This window comes from Pinus tabuliformis, chromosome 9 (assembly GCF_031772625.1).
Source record: "Pinus tabuliformis cultivar Carrire ecotype Pingquan chromosome 9, CPIR1, whole genome shotgun sequence".
In the NCBI taxonomy this organism is placed as follows: Eukaryota; Viridiplantae; Streptophyta; class Pinopsida; order Pinales; family Pinaceae; genus Pinus; species Pinus tabuliformis.
Genome location: NC_142307.1, coordinates 223,960,971 through 223,966,970, shown reverse-complemented (window position 1 = coordinate 223,966,970; position 6,000 = coordinate 223,960,971).

Genomic DNA, 6,000 nt, shown 5'->3' with positions numbered 1-6,000 from the left:
CACCATTTCAGTTCTCTCTCCATGGTTTTCTGACATAGCAAACTATTTGGTATCTACATAGCTCCCATCGAATCTGTCCTCCAAAGAGAAAATCAAGACTGTGAGGAAGATCGCCCCCTTCACTTGGATTGGGGGCAACCTCTTCAAACTTGGCCTAGATAAAATTCTGAGAAGATGTTGCAGGGAGGAGGAAGTCTTTGACATCCTTCTGACCTATTATGATGGGCCTTGTGGAGGTCACTTAGCAACAAAGAGGACAACATTTAAAGTGTTACAAGTTGGGTATTATTGGCCCACTCTTCATCAGGATGTGAAAATATATACTAGTCAGCATGATCAGTGCCAAAGGAGGGGAAAGCCCACTCCAAGAGACGAAATGCCTCAGCAGCCTCAAGTGACTTTTGAGCCATTTTACAAGTAGGGCATGGACTTCATTGGAACTATTGACCCCCCTTCCAAGCAAAAGTAATATATCATTGTGTGCACTGACTATCTAACTAAGTGGGTTGAAACCAAGGCAATTAAGACATCAATAGAGGAGGTGGTTGAGTTCTTAACGGAGAATTTATTTTACAAATTTGGGTACCCTAGAGAACTGGTCATGGATCAAGGCAGCCAATTTACCTCCAACATGATTGAAGACTTACTCATTCAGCACAAGATCAAGCATAGGACCTCCACTCCCTATCACCCAGAAGCTAATGGGCAAGTGGAGGTGACCAACAGAGCGCTGGAGGGAAAATTGACCAAAGTGGTTACCAACAGCAGGAAAGATTGGGTAGATAGACTAGTTGAGGCCACCTGGCCTATAATACCACTTAGAAGACCACCACTGGATTCACACCCTATGAGCTGGTCTATGGGAAAAAGGCCATGTTGTCCATTGAGTTTGAGTATAAAACATTGAGGATGGTGGCCCAACTAAATCTAGATCTCAGCAGTGCACAACAAGAGAGATTGCTTCAGTTGAATGGTTTAGATGAATTCATAATGCATGCCCTCCTACAGACAGAGGTAACTCAAATTTAGAGGAATATCTGGCATGATAAGAACATCAAGCATAAGAAATTTCAATAAGGTGATTGGGACTTGTTATATGATTCCAGATATAAAGACTTTAAGGGAAAGTTAAGGACAAGATGGTTAGGGCCTTATGTTATAGAGAGATGTCATGATAATGGTTCAGTGCAGATCAGAACCATAGATGCAGAGGCCATTCCTTTACTTGTTAATGGGAACAGACTGAAATGTTACAAGTGGCATTTGTCAAAGCAAGAGTTCATTGATGGTATCAATAAAACAATGATGGTGGTGGAGCAAATTTCAGCTCCTGCCTCATCATATCACTAAGAGAAACAAAATAACAAAAAAAAAAAGGACTCAGGTGAAAACCTCCATGAAGCGCCTGAGTCCCAATATTGGGTTGAAAACCTCTTGGGGTGGCCCAATGGTGTCAAAAAGAAAAAAAAGAAAAGAAAAAAGGAAATAAAAAAATCCCTAGGTGAAAACCTCTCTTGAGGTGCCCAGAGAAAACAACTAGAATGAAAACCTCTTAGAGGCAGACTAGTTGTCTTCAAAAAAAAATATAAAAAAAAAGGAAAAACGGGAATAAAAGTAAACAAAAAAAGAAAAATAAATAAATAAAAAATCATGAAAAATTTATGTTTGCAGGCCAACAGGAGGACGATCAGAGAAGAAAGGAGAGTAAAAAAGGGACCTCTTCCACTCACATTTTTATTTTTCCACCCATCATCATTCATCACTATACCATTTCTTTCATTTTTTTCATTACTTTACTTTAGTTTAGAAGGGGATTGTGTTTTCTATAGCATCCCCTATAAACCAACAGGATCCCCTATAAAACTACAGGATCCTCTGAAAACCTACATGATCATCATGTAGGAATTACTGTGGCTCGGGAGTCCTATAGGAAGTGACCCTAGGGCGCGAAAATGACCTGCCATGTCAAAAAATAATATCCCTACATCATAAATTCATTACCATACCTCTCTCCACCTTGATCACCCGTGCATTCATCATAAAAAAATCAGTTTTCAAAAATATTCATAGTCCTCAAGAGAAAACACAGAGAAAAAATGAAATAGATGCAAAAGGGAACAACAACTGAGTATATTCCTCATTATTCACACTCCTAGACCTCCTCTCTATCCATGTCATCATCTTCAAAATCATAGCAGAGGAAATGTTTAAAAACTTTGAGGGAGAAGCAGCTACAGGACATTCCGTAGGAAAATTTCCTGTAGCAGCCTATCCCACAAAATAAAAATCATGAGTAGCAGCAAGATTCCAGCATGAAGATCCAAGGGAAGAAGAAGCTCCAGAGCAACAGCAACACCATCATCTTCAACACCAGGTACCTGCACATCAAATAAATCATCAGAGAGAAATAAAAAAAGGAAGGAAAAGTAACATGCAACCAACACACAACAAGCACCTCATGTCTTGAACAAACTGTAGCAAGGTATTAGCACCACAGGTAAGTATCTCGCTTCACTCTCTCATTTTCATTATGTAGTCAAAAAAATGTAAAGGTTGTGAGCAAGTTGGTTTAGCGAAAGGTGGCTAATTAACTTGGCCACCTTTGTTCAGTCGACTAAGACAAAACAGTTGGTCCTCCCACACATGACAGTAATCAATCTATACGAATTGGATCCAAAAAGAATGTCAAAGAGAACCATGATTGTATCAGGTTGGGACAAACTTCTAAAAATTCTAAAACAGCGATCAAAAACACCCTGAACCAGTGGCAATGTCAGCCAGCGTGGAACGACGAGGACCCCAGTCAAAGCGCGCTGACCGAGGCCCATGGAGACTGTGCGAGAGGCTGAATTAGCCCCTGGGAGCCCCAGATCGAGAAGAGGAGGTGGATTTTGATGCGAGGTGGATTTAATCGCACATCACTGGGTGAAAAGGGCTGAAATGGAGAAGCCCCGAGCACTCAAATGCGTGGGGAGTCGGATAACCTCAGGCGAAAAAGCGAAAAAAACGCTAAAGGACAAGGCGGGACCCACGCTTTGTAAAACCGGTGGTATTGATTGAGGCGCCCTCAAACGGTAAGCGGTTTTGGAGAAATTGGAGCGATCCCACTCAATGATCGACACGTGGCAAGCGGAGGAGAGAGAAAACCGCCATTGATAATCACCCTATGAGTGATCTTAGTTAAGAATTTATTAAATGAAGGTATTACAGACTCATATGTTGGTGTGTGTCTATGTTATCTAAGCAACGGGTCGATAATATTGCCAATACACAGACAATTGAATGGAAAGAAAGCAGAGAAATACAGTAATCAAATACAAGAACACAAGAAATTAATAAGGAGTTCACCCTATTCTCCAGGGCTACATCTCCTGTCTAGCTTCAGTGGTGGCCTTATTTTATTGTGTTTTAAGTAGAGAATTACAATGTAGGGGCTCAATATGAGTCACCTGAAATAGATTTGATTGGCAAGGTGGTTCTCAGATTCCCCAAGCCACTAGAGTGCACAGACTCATTTGCCTACCAGTTTTATGACCTTCTGGTCTACAATGGAAAGAGCCCAATGTGATGCTCAGTCCGGACAGATCCTCTCTAGGATGGCTTGAATCCCTCAAGCTCTCTGGTGCTCAACGCTGCCTATGGTCAGCTCGACCCTCTGTCCTCTTCTGCTTTTGCTTCACTTTCTTTTTCCTCTGTGTTCCATCCTCCTCTCGGGATTCTGGTTCCTCTGTCTACCCCTTGACTGTGTATTCAAAAGGCATAATTGGATGGGATATTTTGAGAAATTAAGCGGGTATGATGATGGAGTGGCACGAGAGTTTGCTCTCTCTCTCATTCCACTGACCAGATCCCATGCCACTGTTGTGGTGAGAGGCCTCTCCATAGAGCTCACCCTTGAACTCATAAGCAGGATTACCACACTTCCCTAGGAGTGCCTTGGAGAAATGAAGACAAGGGAGATAACCATATTTCCAAGAACAAGTTCTTTCTAGAGGGAGAAGAGCTCATTGACGACAAGAATGGAGTAAGGAGAACAAGCCTACCATACCCCTAGAATGAGGTAATCTAACACCTTATTAAATACATATCATGTGAAGGTAGGTATAGTGTGGTTTATGGGTATCACTTTAGGCTTCTTGAAGAATTGAGGTTTGGAGCAGAAACACCTCCTCACCACGGGCTCAACATACCATACTTTCTTTTGCAATCACTGATAGATACAAGCATAAAGGTACAAGATGGAAACCACCAATAGTTGGCTGACCATGAGCTAATTAGAATCATCATAGAAGATGCCCTCCACAACCTCAAAATTCCTATCGAATGGGAAATTTTCAGATACATGCAGACAGAGGAGGATATCAAATCCATCACATATGACATTAGTCCTATTGTCAGTGAAAAATATGAGGAAGAAACTGAAACAGATGGAGAAGAAGCAGAGAGGGATGAAGATGAGATAGATGAGGAGGAAGAAGAGGAGAAAGTGAAGGAAGGTGATGAAGAACTAGAGGAATATGTCAAGGAGGAAACTGATAAACAAGATGAGTATCTAGAAGGAGAAGAGGAGGGGAAAAACATAGAGGAAAAGGGAAATGGAAAAGAGGAGGCAGAAGACAAGAAGGAGTCACCTAGGGTGTCTCCAGAACCCACTAAGAGAGAGGCAGCAACTGCCCTCACTGCCCTTAGCACCTCTATCAAACAAAAAGGAAAAAGACAGAGGCAAACCCCCTTATGCTTCAGAACAAGGAAAAGTACAAGGATAAGGTAGGGAAAACCCCAAACTACAACAAAGGTTACCATTGTTATTGTGGACTCACCTAACAATAGGAGAAGATGGATCCTCCTATAAAAACTCAAGAAGGAACCTTAGCCCAAACCTCGCCTAGGTCTCTTGTCACCTATGTGAGAAGGCATGTAACCAAGTCTACCTCATCCAAAGGAAAAGGCATCCTACAGGATACACAACAGGACCTACAGGAAATAGAGGCAGTCCTATAGGAATTTCTGCTAAACCTACAAGAAACTCAAAAATAGAATGAAGAAAGAAGTAAGCACCCAGAAACAAAGAGAGAGGACCCAAAGCTAGAGGAGCCTAGTCCACAACCTAACCTTGACTCCTACTACAGATTTATTGAGGGGGCAGGTTCATTCCACAAAAATCCGCCATTCCATTATTCCTTGAGCTTGAGAAAGAGAGAGCCAAAACTCATAGATGGATGCAGATTGCCAAGTCCAAGGGAGTGGAGGACATTGGTCACATGGAAGAAAATCTCAAAGAGATAGGAAGATAGATAAATAGCTTGAGGGACAGAGAGGCCATCATGAAAAATCAGTTAGAGGCAGAAAATAGATGGTTGAAAGGACAACTGCAAGAAAGATAAAATCAATTGGCATCCATGGCCAGTGTCTCTTTGGAAGCAATCCAGTGCGGGATGCCAGCTAAGTCCTATGCACTATAACTTAAGGAACAGTGGCTGCAATTCCAAATCAAGATCTTAGCACAAAGAAACACTATGCCATTACAGGATTATAGACAATTCATTAATCTTTGTGATCACAACACTTTGGAACGTAGGGCCAAGATGTCTGAGTTTTATTTGCATAACAGGGCCTTAACAGACATGAATGTATGGGACCCTAATGCAAAGCTAGGGGATTTACAATTGATGGCTTTGGCATCATGGATGAACCATGAGGAAGTAAGGGCTACAGAAATGAAGAAGCTATTGGCAAGAGATCAAATAGAGCCTCTTATGATCAGAGCTAAGCAGTCAATGGCACTCATCATACACATAATTTAATTGCCAATGATCCTCAACTTGCACCCAAGTATCTTGCTTCCCAAGAGTAAGCAATTACATATTTTGAAGACATGTTCAAATTATTAGGGGATGATAACATGCAAGCTTGCCTAAGGAGATGGAATACATTTCCATACAATTTGAAGATCAGAGAGTACCACTCTCCTCAAAGGATGAGAGAAGCACTGAATAGGAC